This window comes from Lutra lutra, chromosome 18 (assembly GCF_902655055.1).
Source record: "Lutra lutra chromosome 18, mLutLut1.2, whole genome shotgun sequence".
In the NCBI taxonomy this organism is placed as follows: Eukaryota; Metazoa; Chordata; class Mammalia; order Carnivora; family Mustelidae; genus Lutra; species Lutra lutra.
The window spans coordinates 22654152-22667249 of NC_062295.1; positions in this window are offsets into that span (position 1 = coordinate 22654152).

A 13098-nucleotide genomic window follows, 5' to 3' on the forward strand; every position below is an offset into this window, starting at 1 on the left:
TCCAATATCTCAATCTCCCTTGGCTCCAGGCATTAGCATTGGAACCCTTCCCAAACCTCTACCACAAACCCGTACATACATAGCTAAAAGTTGGTCTTACTTTATAGGAAGTATTCCTTCAATCCTATCTCAGTCCAGGCTTCTATGCTCCTTTTAGGCTTGGCCCGAAAATTTACCCCACCTCATTCTAAGAGCTCATTTAATTCTTCTTGCTTCTGTCAGCTCCCTGTGGGTTGGGATCTCACTGTTACTGTTCCAGCAGTACCTAGCACTATGCGGGTAGTAAATTAAATCCTTGTGACAGGGGTGCCTGGGTGGCTCAGTGGTTTGGGCCTCTGCCTTAGGGTCAGGTCATGGTCTCAGGGTCTTGGGATCAAGCCCCGCATTGGGCTTTCTGCTCGGCGGGGTCTCTGCCCCCGCTACCCCCCACCTGCTTTTCTGCCTAGTTGTGATCACTCTCTGTGTCAAATAAATAATCTAAAATTTAAAAATAAAAAATAAATCGTTGTGAAGAGAATGGATTTGAGTGGTGTCTTAAAGACCATGTCTCCTGGATGCTTAAGTCACACAATTCAGCATTCTCCTGGGACTCCTGCCCCCTGAGTGCCCTGCCACCTCATTCTGGGTGCTGCTTTCTCCCCCACTCACATTCTGCTCCGACCCTCAAATTCTAAGTTTTAGCCTCATGAAACTCCCACTTCCACGACACACTTTGCTCATTTTCAACTCTTCTTTTACAGGTGCTATTTCTTCACTTACCTTCTCATTCTTCAAGGTCAGGGGTCAGTCCTTTTGAACATCCTGTTACTGACTCACTCCTCCAGGCTCCCAGAACATTGGAATGGTTTTCCTCATACGAAGTCTGCGGTTGTAAAGGGCAGGGATTATTTTTACCCATTTTCCTGTCCTTCATGTCTAGCTCAGTGGCTGGCATGCCGTCACTCAAATTGTTTGGTAAACGAATAGAATGTTGTCTTATATGCAATTCAGAAATGATATATATCACTGTGATTTGATATGGACTGCTTTCCAGGATATATTATTAAGTGAAGAAAGCAAAGTTTATAGTCTAAACTATGCTACCTCTTGTTCAAGGAAGAAGAGAAAATAAGAAAATAAATGTATCTGCAAATTTTGGCAAAGAAAAACACAACAGTGGGTGCCTGGGTGGCTCAGTTGTTTCAAGTGTCTGCCTTTGGCTCAGGTTGTGATCCCAGGGTCCTGAGATGGAGCCTGCATCAGACTCCTTGCTGATGGGAAACCTGCTTCTCCTTTTACCCCTCTTCCTCCCACCCCCACCGCTCCTGATCTCTCTCTCTCTCTCTCTCTCTCTCTAATAAATAAATAAATAAGTAAATAAAAATCTTTTTGAAAAAAGGAAAGAAAAACATAAGTGAAAACTCTCACTAATAAAATTGATTACCTATGAGGGTTAGGGGTAAATGAAGTTTCCTTAATTGTTGTTCTTGTTGTTCACATTCTTGTGGAAGTAAACAATGGAATACAGACATAAATAAATGAACCCAACTCGATTTTAGATGAATAAACTAACCCCCTGGAAGGGGGAAAAATAGAACCAATTCAAGTCACTTTTGGGTACCCTCTGTTCTAAAGAAAAGAAGAACTGCAGGGGCGCCTGGGAGTTAGTGGGTTGAGGCCTCTGCCTTCAGCTCAGGTCATGATCTCAGAGTCCAGGGATCAGCCCTGCATGGGGCTCTCTGCTCAGCAGGGAGCCCGCTTCATTTCCTCTCTCTGTGCCTGCCTCTCTGCCTGCTTGTGAGCTCTCTCTCTCTGTCAAATAAATAAATAAAATCTTAAAAAAAAAAAGAAGAACTGCAAATCTTGAGTTCTTAGTAAGTTTGCAATAGTGGTAGTGGCGTGCAATTCTGAAATTATTCTGAGTCTGTGGGGATTGAATGTGCGAGTAAACATACAGATGTTGCTGGGAAGCAGGGAAGAACAAATACAGAATGAAAGAAGTGAGCAAGAACTTTGTGGGGCTGGACTGGAACAGGACCTAGCAGTGTTATGGGAAAGTTATGGGGGCCGGAAGATGATAGATTGATTGATCTACACATACCTAGCACTCAGATCTTGGTTTCTAAATATTCCACAGAAAATTCCATGGTCCAGGGCCCCTTGAGGGCTGCTTCCTGATTCCAGCTTGGGCGGGAGCAAGGAAGCTACCAGGAGAGTTTGGAATATTTTGTTGTGCCAGAAAATAAGTGCTAAAAAAAAGTATTAGGGCATTAAAGAGACATGGGAGCCAGCTTAAAGAGGCCAACTCTGACATAATTGTGTATCACAATATGGAAGTATAATAATAGATTATAATCCATTGAACAAAAGAAGAATCTATGCACCCAAACTCTTAATAGGTATAAATATGCACGCACACACACATAAAGAGTAGAAACATACAGGAGAAATAACAGGACTGTATTCTTCAAAACTGCTCCAGGGCATGAAGGATGAAAGGTTGGGGAACTGCTCTAGGTTGAAGAAGGCTAAAGTCACTAACAATAAATGAACTTGATCCTGGCCTAGATCCAGAAATGAACTGCTATAAAAGACATTGATGGGGGGTGTGCCTGAGCATCCGACTCCCGGTTTCAGCTCAGGTCATGATTTCAGGGCCCACGTGGAGCTCCATGCTCAGTGAGAAGTCGGCTTCCCCTCCCCCCTGCCCCTCCCCCCATGCATGCACTCTGTCTAAAATAGATAAACAAATCTTAAAAAAAAAAAGACATTATGGGGGAAATTGACGAATTTGTAATATAGACTATAAAACATTCATGATAATTTCCTGAGTGTGATAACTACTTTTAGTTTTTAGTAAAAGTATATTCTTAGTAAATACACACTGAAGTATTACAGGGCAAGGGAATATGATAATCCAACCTGCTCTTTTTTTTTTTTTAAGATTTTATTTATTTGACAGACAGCAATCAAAGTAGGCAGAGAGGAGGAAGCAGGCTCCCTGCAGAGCAGAGAGCCAGATGTGGGGCTCAATCCCAGGACCCTGGGCTCATGACCTGAGCTGAAGGCAGAGGCTTTAACCCACTGAGCCACTCAGACGCCCCTGTGGTGGTCTTTAAATGTCCCTGTAAGTTTGAAATTATTTTCAGAATAAGGAATTTACATATAAATAAGTAAAAATTATTTGATACCCCTAAAGTAAGAGAATGGAGTAAGAGTAAACCACCTAATTATAGATACTGAACACACACAAACTCATTGATAAATTAGGTGAGTAGTTTTCAGCTCTCCAGAGTTCCCTGAGGGAGCACCCTAGTGTTCACTACATTTTATCCAAATGTATCTGAGTCATTCCAGTTTGAGGCTCAAATGATACTAGGACCCCATTCACGCAAAACAATAAGGCTATATTCCTCACTTAAGACATGTCAGAGAGTGTCTGGGACAACAAGACAACATTCCCTATAAAGGTCAACTCGACTGCATCTCCCCAACATGCATCCTTACAAGGACAATTTTCCTTCATAAATGCCAAAACATTTTTCTTTTCCTTTTTAAATTTTAATTATTCATTTGAGAGAGCAAGAGAGCACAAGCAGGGGGAGAGGCAGAGAGAGGGGGAGAAGCAGACTCCCCACTGAGCTGGGAGCCCAACACAGGACTCGATCCCAGGATCCGGAGATCATGACCTCATTGATGCTTAACCATCTGAGCCACCCAGGTGCCTCAAACATTTTTTCAAGAAGAGGCAGCATCTGGTAGCAGAAAGAACACAGGATGTGTCCCAGAAAACAAAAATTCTAGCTCTGCCTTTTTCTCTTACTAGTTCTTTCAACTCAAGCAAACAATTGGACCTCTGTGACCCTAGTCTCAATGTAAAAGGGGAGGCTGGAATAGACAGAGGAGGGGTCCCAAGCTCAAATGTGTACATGGCAAAGCCTGGTAATAGGAGGAGGGGAGCAAGGAGGCACCTGTGACAAATTGGAGAGCGTGCAACTGTCTAAATGGGGGACCCGCTTCTCAGCTCCAATCAGCTTCTCCCAGGATGGCCAGAGATCTTGACATGGAACATTCTCCAGAACAGATCGCACTCTTAGGCGGCAAAACAAGTCTCAACAAATTCAAAAAGATCAAAGTCATACCATGCATATTTTCTGACCACAACACTATGAAACTAGAAATCAACCACAAGAAAAAGTCTGGAAAGAGCACAAATACACAGAGGTTAAATAACACGCTACTAAACAGTGAATGGGTCAAACAAGAAATCAAAGAAGAAATGAAAAAAAAAAGTTACATGGAAACAATGAAAATGAAAACACAGTGGTCTAAAATCTTTGGGCTGCAGTACGAGCGATTTTAAAAGGAAAGTTTAGGGACGCCTGGGTGGCTCAGTTGGTTGGACGACTGCCTTCGGCTCAGGTCATGATCCTGGAGTCCCGGGATCGAGTCCCACATCGGGCTCCCAGCTCCACGGGGAGTCTGCTTCTCTCTCTGACCTTCTCCTCGCTCATGCTCTCTCTCACTGTCTCTCTCTCAAATAAATAAATAAAATCTTAAAAAAAAAAAAGGAAAGTTTATGGTGATACAGGCCTACCTCCAGAAGCAAGAAAAATCTCCAGTAAACAATCTGACCTTACACCTAAAGGAGCTAGAAGAAGAACAACAACAAAACCCAAAATCAGCAGAAGGAAGAAACTAATAAGGATTAGAGCAGAAATAAATGATATAAAAACTGAAAAAAAAACCCACAATAGAATGATCAATGATCTGTTCAGATCTTTGAAAAGATAAACCTCTACCCAAACTCATAAAAGAGAAAGAGAGAGAGAGAAAGAAAGAGAGGGGACTCAAATAAACAAAATCATAAGTGAAAGAGGAGAAGTAAACTACACACCACAGAAATACAACAATTATAAGAAAATATTATGAAAAAATAAATGCCAACAAATTGGACAACCTAGAAGAAATGGATAATTTCCTAGAAACATATAAACTACCAAGGGTCCTGGGATCAAGTCACATATCAGGCTCCCCACCAGCAGGGAGCCTGCTTCTCCATCTCCCTCTGTCCCTCCCCTGCTTGTGCTCTCTCCCTCTCTGTCTCTCTCTCAAATAAATAAATGAAATCTTGGGGCTCCTGGGTGGCTCAGTTAAGTGTCTGCCTTTGGCTCAGGTCATGATCTCAGGGTCCTGGGATCGAGCCCGCATCGGGCTCAGCAGGAAGCCTGCTTCTCCCTCTCCTGCTCCCCCTGCTTGTATTCCCTGTCTTGCTGTCTCTCTCTCTGTCAAATAAATAAAATAAAATCTTAAAAAATAATAATAAAAAGTAAATGAAATCTTAAAAAAAAAAAAGGAAACATATAAACTACCAAAACTGAAGCAGGAAGAAATGGAAAATTTGAACAGGTCAATTACCAATGATGAAATTGAATCAGCAATCAAAACATTCCCAACAAACAAAAGTCCAGGAATAGATGGCTTCACAGGTGAATTCTATCAAACATTTTTTTAAAAGATTTTATTTATTTATTTGACGAGAGAGAGAGAGAGAGAGAGCACAAGCAGGCCGAGTGGCAGGCAGATGGAGAGGGAGAAGCAGGCTTCCTGCTGAGCAGAGACCCCCGAGTGGGACCCGATCCCAGGACTCTGGGATCATGACCCGAGCCAAAGGCAGACGCTTAACTGACTGAGCAACCCAGGAGCCTTAACACATTCATTATTTGCAGATGCCATAATACTATATGCAGGAAACCCTGAAGACGTCACCAAAAAAATTACTAGAACTGATACATGTATTCAGTAAAGTCACAGGTTACAAAATCCATGCAGAAGAATCTGCTGCATTTCTATATACTATTAATGAAACGGCAGAAGGAGAAATTAAGAAAACAGCCTCATTTATAATTGCACCAAAAATAATAAAATACCTATGATTAAACTCAACCAAAGAGGGGCGCCTGGGTGGCTCAGTGTGTTAAAGCCTCTGCCTTCAGCTCAGGTCATGATCTCAGTGTCCTGGGATCAAGCCTGGCATCTGGCTCTCTGCTGAGCAGGGAGCCTGCTTCCTCCTCTCTCCCTCTCTGCCTGCCTCTCTGCCTACTTGTGATCTCTGTCTGCCAAATAAATAAATAAAATCTTTAAAACAAACAAACAAACAAACAACAAAAAAAAAAAACCTCAACCAAAGAGGTGAAAGACCTGTACTCTGAAAACTATAAAACACTGATGAAAGAATTTGAAGATCTACCTGATACCAGCACAGGTCAAACTTCTGCCCATTCAAGTCTTCAAGGATGGTGTTAATCTCTGCACTTCTGGTTAACTATCTTTTTTTTTTTGAAGATTTTATTTATTTTGAGAGAGAGAGAGAGAGAGAGAGGGAGAGAGAGCACAAGCCAGCGGGAGGGGGCAGAGAGAGAAACATGTTTCCCACTGAGCAGGGAGCCCGATGGGGCTCGATCCCAGGACCCCGAGATCATGACCCGAGCTGAAGGCAGAGGCTTAACGACTGAGCTACTCAGGTGCCCCTGGTTAACTATCTTAATAGGATGTAGGGGTTCCAGGGGCTTTCACTTAGCCCTTTCTGCCATAATGTCCTCATTCTAAGGGTCCAAGAGCCAATGTGGAGATCCTGCCAGTTGCCATAGATGTCTATCCTAATTATTAATTTCCTAATTGGAAATAACCACAGGTTGGGGCTGTGGATCAGCTGAGCCCCCTGTGAGTTGCACTTGAGCTAAAAATCCATCTATTACCTGACCACCATAAGCCCCCACCTTGACTCGTGGGCCATAGTGCAATTGGATCCCCCAGGAATTGGCATTGATTCAGTATCTAGTAATTCTCAAAGGTCTGGATATTTTCTTTTCTCTAATGCACATTCTAGTAAGCAGTCCACAGTTCTTTTCTCAAGGAGACTCAATCTCCGTCTTTTTAAAGATTTTATTTATTATTTATTTGACAGACAGAGATCACAAGTAGGCAGAGAGGCAGGCAGAGAGAGAGGAAGGGAAGCAGGCTCCCTGCTGAGCAGAGAGCCCAATGCGGGGCTGATCCCAGGACTCTGGGATCATGACCTGAGCCGAAGGCAGAGGCTTTAACCCACTGAGCCACACAGGAGCCCCTCAATCTTCTTTTTAAAATAAAGATTTATTTATTGGGGCGCCTGGGTGGCTCAGTGGTTGAATCCTCTGCCTTCGGCTCGGGTCATGATCTCAGGGTCCTGGGATCGAGTCCCACGTCAGGCTCTCTGCTCAGCGGGGAGCCTGCCTCCTCCTCCTCCTCCTCCTCTCTCTCTCTGCCTGCCTCTCTGCCTACTTGTGATCTGTCAAATAAATGAAAAAAAATCTTAAAAAAAATAAAAAAATAAAGATTTATTTATTTACTAGAGAATGTGTGCCCAAGAGCAGGGCGAGGGGCAGAGGGAGAGGGAGAGAAGCAGACTCCCTGCTGAGCCCAGTGCAGGGCTCATTCCCCGGACCCTGAGATCATGACCTGAGCTGAAATCGAGATCATACGCTTACCTGGCTGAGCCACCCAGGTGACCCTTTTTAGAAAACCTTTATCTGAAGGGTTGGGGGAGAGAATGTGGTGGGATAGGGCAGAGGGAGAGGGGAGAGAGAATCCCAAGCAGACTCCACATGGAGCACAGAACCTGAGGCAGGGCTCATTCCCACGACCCTACAACAATGCGATCACAACCAAGAGCCCAAACCAAGAGTCGGCCCCCAGCTGACTGTACCACCCAGCTCCCCACCCCTCAATATCCCTTTTAATCAAGGTGCTCTGAATCTATGCTGACTTAGGTCTAGAAACTGGGAGAGAGTCCGTGGCTTTCCACTGTAGGGACTCAAGTTAGATATTTTGGCTATCAAAGCAAGACTCCCCTCCTCCATTATATAGATCAAGCAACTTTTTAGTAGGGCCATTCATCTATTTGCTCTTAGGAACATGGTGACCAATGACCACCGCCAAAGTCGGCTGTGGGCTGACGTATTCTGATTACTGGTATGTCCCTGCTGCCCTTTCCAGCGGAGGTACCGATCCTATCTTTGGTGATAATACACAGTCATTTAGCCTCTGCTACTCAGGTTCCCATTATCCTCACTGCAATCAGGCCTCCCATGTGATGAACCTATGGCATGGTTAATCAGAGCAATGACAGAGCTTTCCAGTAATGCTGGTGCTTTCCTCACCAATGTATTTCTCAACACCTTAGTGGAGGAAATGTCTTCTAGGATTTCTTGTGGAATGTAGTTAGGAGGTAAGTATGTTGATCACACATGATAAGCCTGCTCCAATATTCCTATCAGTTTAAGCCCTTGGAGTCTTTGTTCCACAACAGGGAGGGAGGTTGGGCATCTCAGCTTCATCATGGTAGGCCAGTGTTGAGTTTGAGTTTCAGTCAGCACACTAAGTAAACTGTTAGAGCCACATCCAACTGCATGAGCCAACACGTTAAACCCATACTGTCAGGGTGCCTGGGTGACTCAGTGGGTTAAGCCTCTGCCTTCATTCAGCTCAGGTCGTGATCTCAGGGTCCTAGGATCGAGCCCCACATCGGGCTCTCTGCTCAGCAGGGAGCCTGCTTCCCCTTCTCTCTCTGCCTGCCTCTCTGCCTCCTTGTGATCTCTCTCTCTGTGTCAAATAAATAAATAAAATCCTTTAAAAAATTAAATAAACCCAGACCATCTAGTAAGGGCACCTACATCAAAGAATTTGACCCAACCTAGGCTATATTTTCTCACTTGGCCTAATACCCTCTGGATCCCCTTCCATACATATTCTGGTATTTTGCTGATATATATTAGCAAAGTCTTGTAGCCCTTTTGCTACATAACTTATTTCCTCCTGGGTAATAGTGTGCACCTAAATCCTTTGGGTTCAGTGAGATTTGATCTTATTATAGGTCTAATGGCGACAAGAAGTGGTTGTGATTGTGATTGTTCCTCTCCCAAGGAAGCTGTCCCAGGGGAGGTTATTGCAGTTTTCAAGCAAGGAACACTCATCTCCCCAGACACTAGAAGGCAAGCTATTTCTACTGGCAAGCACTCAGAAAACAGGTATTCACGATTTTCAGTTTCATCATAGTTCAATAAGGAATACTTATTCCAAGTTTCGGGATCCCGTTCTTTCTCAATCAGTGCCTAGAACTGCACATAAGAAACTTGTGAGACAGTTATTGTAAGGCACTGCCTCACACAATTCATTTCTAAAATCAGTTTAATTAGGGTACAATTAAAATACAGAAGTTGAACATACTTAAAGGGCAAAATTTGATATATTTTGACATATTCATATACCTGTGAAACCATCACCACAGTAGAGATAGTGAGCATATTTTTCATGCCAAAAAGTTTCCTTGTCACCATTGGTAATCTCTCCCTCTCTGAACTCCTTTATCCCCAAGCAACCATTGGTCTGCTTTCTGTCACTTTGGATTATTTGCATTATCTACAGCAGGAGCCAGCACATATTTTCTGTAAAGAGCCAAATAGTAAATATTTTAGGTGTGGACAATAGGCAAAAATGAAGATATTATATAGGTATATGTATAACAAGAGAGAAAACAATTTCTTATTGGTGAGATTAGGAATAGAATAATAATTGAGCACAATTTTTATGATATGTTTACTAATGAAGTTTCTATAACATTTTGTCTACCTGATGTTCAAAGTTAGTGTTCCCTCTCATCAAAATTTATCACAAATTGGGGTGCCTGGGTGACTCAGTGGGTTAAGCCTCTGCCTTAGGCTCAGGTCATGATCTCAGGGTCCTGGGTTCGAGCCCCACTTTGGGCTCTCTGCTCTGCGGGGAGCCTGCTTCCCCCCCCCCCCCGCCTCTCTGCCTACTTGTGATTTCTCTTTATCAAATAAATAAACAAAATCTTTAAATAAATAAATATATAAATAACAAATTTATATATTTGTTATATATTCAACAACAAACAAATAAACAAGACAAACAAAAATAAATAAATAAATTATCACAAACCTTTATCTGTTAATTCTGATTTGTAACATGATGTTTAAAAATGTCTTTCACACAGATAGCTACTGCCAAATACAGATGTCAATCCATGAGTGTATGATTTTACTTAATCATATTCATCATTTGAAAAACACTTCTAGAATTCTATTAGATTTATCATTCGATAGTTGCTTTTTAGCATGTTGCCACATTGCAGTTTTATCACTTCCAACTGAAGGTTAAATGGAATTGCTTTAATCACACAAATGGATTTTGAAATACAAAACTTCCTTTATACTTGTATTGAAGTCCTAAAATTGCTGCTGGAATTGTAGTTTGAGTTTGGAAAATATAGACAGCTATTTCAAATTTATTGGGGAATGGAGATCTTTTTGTTTTAACTTTTTACATCCTGTGTATAAAGCAGCTTGCCATTAGTTTTAATTCCAACAATGTTGTCGAAATTGCTTTACAGCAGTGTAAGGTATGTATATAAGTAATATTTTGCCTTATAATTTTAGGTTGAGTTCATTAAGAAACGTTGTCAAGGGCGCCTGGGTGGCTCAGTGGGTTAAAGCCTCTGCCTTCGGCTCCGGTCATGGTCCCAAGGTCCTGGGATCGAGCCCCGCATCGGGCTCTCTGCTCAGCAAGGAGCCTGCTTTCTCCCCTCTCTCTCTGCCTGCCTCTCTGCCTACTTGTGATCTCTGTCTGTCAAATAAATAAATAAAATCTTAAAAAAAAAAAGAAAAGAAACGTTGTCAAGTCTGCAACAAAAGCTAGTTACCAAAACCATTCAGTGCTTGACAGTAGTAACTAAGTGTGGTTCTTCTCATTCAGAAAAATTTCAGTCTAAAACCTGAGTTCAAAAAAACCCCACCAGAAGGTTAATATTGCTAAGACATCAAATTGCTATGTGGTAGGGTAAGTCAGAATATTCAGCTTCTATGCCTAGTAAAAGTTTATAATGGTAAAGTCCACAAGAACAAATTAAGTTCATATAACACATTCAAATCATTTCGGCAAAGTACCTGTGGATGAAATACAATTAATAATTCCAGGCTTTAAACACTCTACATTTGTCACAAGCTTTGTAAATTTGTCCAACTAAGACTTTTTCTACTCCACATAGATTTTTACCAACATCAGTGTAACACATCTTAGCAGATTCCACTTCAGTTTGTAATGAATTAGTGTTTCCTCAATTTCTTTAAAAATATTTTTTCCTGTCATTCTTCCACCCAGATTATTCATAGAAGTTAATTCTTGAGGGATGTCTGGGTGGCTCAGTCAGTTGAGCACCTGACTTGGTTTTGGCTAGGGTCATGATCTTAGGGTCCTGCGATCCAGCCCCACACCAGGCTCTGCACTTAGCAGGGAGTCTGCTTGGAATTCTTTCCTCCTCCCTCTCCCTCTGCTGCAACCCCACCCCCGCTTATGCTCTCTCTCTCTGTCGAATAAATAAATAGAATCTTTCTTTTTAAAGATTTTATTTATTCGACAGGGAGAGAGAGATCACAAATAGGCAGATAGGCAGGCAGAGAGAGAGGGGGGAGCAGGCTCCCCGCTGAGCAGAGAGCCCGATGTGGGGCTCGATCCCAGGACCCTGAGATCATGACCTGAGTGACCTGAGCCGAAGGCAGAAGCCCAACCCACTGAGCCACCCAAGCGCCCCTATAAGTAGAATCTTTAAAAAGAAAGAAAGAGGGACGCCTGGGTGGCTCAGTTGGTTAAGCAGCTGCCTTCGGCTCAGGTCATGATCCCAGAGTCCTGGGATCGAGTCCCACATCGGGCTCCTTGCTCGGCAGGGAGCCTGCTTCTCCCTCTGCCTCTGCCTGCCACTCTGTATGCCTGTGCTCGCTCTCTCTTCCTCTCTCTCTCTGATAAATAAATAAAATCTTAAAAAAAAAAAAAAAAAAGAAAGAAAGAAACAAGAGTGCCAGAACTGTATAGTCTCTTTCCCAAATACTTAATTAAACTATTGTAACTCGACAGCAGCAATAGACAATAAATAAAATAAAGTGTGTATTTTTTAAAAAGATTTTGTTTATTTATTTGTCAGAGAGAGAGTGCAAGCAGAAAGGGCAGCAGTCAGAGGGAGAAGTAGGCTCCCCACTGAGCAAGGAGCCCGATCTGGGACTCGATCCCAGGACCCTGGGATTATCACCTGAACCAAAGGCAGAGGCTCAATGTACTGAGCCCCCCAGGTGTCCCAGTGTGTGTATATTCTTATAAAACTTGATAGACACTGAAGTTTGGATTTCATATTATTTTCACATGTCATTCTTCTTTTGCTTTTTTGCAGCCAACTAAAATTGTACAAATCATTCTTAGTTCACAGCAAAAACAGGTGGGAAGCTAGATCTGACCTGCAGTCTGTAGTTTGCTAACCTCTGATCTACACACTGATGAATCACAAACATATATCCCAAGCCATAGCCTATACCCTGAATTTCATGCTTACATATTCAAGTGCCTACTTCACATCTCTATTTGGATCCTATGCATAGGTCAAAATAAGCCATACAAACCCAGAGTCCTAGTCATTTTCCTCCAAAATTGTATCTTAAAAGATTCCAAAAATATAAAATCACTGAAAGGAATTAATGAACATCTGAGTACCCACAAACAAGATTATATCATTAACATTTTACTAGGGGTGCCTGGGTGGCTCAGTGGATTAAGCCGCTGCCTTCAGCTCGGGTCATGATCTCAGTGTCCTGGGATTGAGCCCCGCATCAGGCTCTTTGCTCAGTGGGGAGCCTGCTTCTCTCTCTCTCTGCCTGACTCTCTGCCTACTTGTGATCTCTCTTTCTATCAAATAAATAAATAAATAAAATCTTAAAAAAAAACATTTTACTAGACTTGTGTTATCCACATACGTGCCCATCTATCCATCCTTCTATTGATGTAGTAATCAATCATAGTTTTTTTGTCATATAATTTTTCAATGCATTTCAATGTTAACTGAATAAAATCAATACACCTCACCCTAAATATGTCTGCATGTATATTATTAGGTAGAGTTTAATGGTTGTTTTACAGTCTTTTTTTTTTTTTTCCCCTGTCAAGGTAGGTACAAGTCACATACGTTTTAGAGTTCTATGCAAGTGGAATCATGCACTTTTCACTGTTTTTGATCTGGCTTCT